Here is a 636-nt window from a genome sequence, read left to right as displayed (position 1 = left end):
TATATACCCCCTCCCCGATAATATTATTTTCCCGCATGTACGTATGTCGTGTCGATATAAACTCCTGATAACTTCAACACGTGGGGTGGGGTCGATATACCCCCTCCCGATAACTTCAACACGTGGGGGGTCGATATACCCCCTCCCGATAACTTCAACACGAGAGGGGGTCGAACATGAGAGGAAGAAGAGGATAAAAAAGAAGAGGAAGAAGAAAAAAAGAGGAGAAGAAAGAATAGAGGAGTCCTCTTTTTTTATCGGGGACGAGGGTCGAGAAGGGGTCTAGGGTCGCCGAGGGGTCGAGGGTCGAGAGGGGGTCGACGGACGCCGAGGTGTCGAGGGTCGAGAGGGGGTCTAGGGTCGCCGAGGGGTCGAGGGTCGTCGAACATGAGAGGAAGAAGAGGATAAAAAAGAAGAGCAAGAAAAAAAAGGAGCTCCTCTATTCTTTCTTCTCCTCTTTTTTTTCTTCTTCTTCCTCTTTTATAATTGGGAACGAGGGTCGACACCCGCGTCACTTGTGGAATGTGGATGTAGTGTCCGACACCGACGGCCACATGTATCTCACACCCACGATACTTACTATTTAGGGTTTCCTCTACCGCTCGGCGACCCTGACCCTCGACGACCCTCGTTCCC

Source organism: Triticum dicoccoides, chromosome 2A, assembly GCF_002162155.2.
Source record: "Triticum dicoccoides isolate Atlit2015 ecotype Zavitan chromosome 2A, WEW_v2.0, whole genome shotgun sequence".
Classification (NCBI taxonomy): domain Eukaryota; kingdom Viridiplantae; phylum Streptophyta; class Magnoliopsida; order Poales; family Poaceae; genus Triticum; species Triticum dicoccoides.
Note: the sequence above shows the minus strand (reverse complement) of the source record.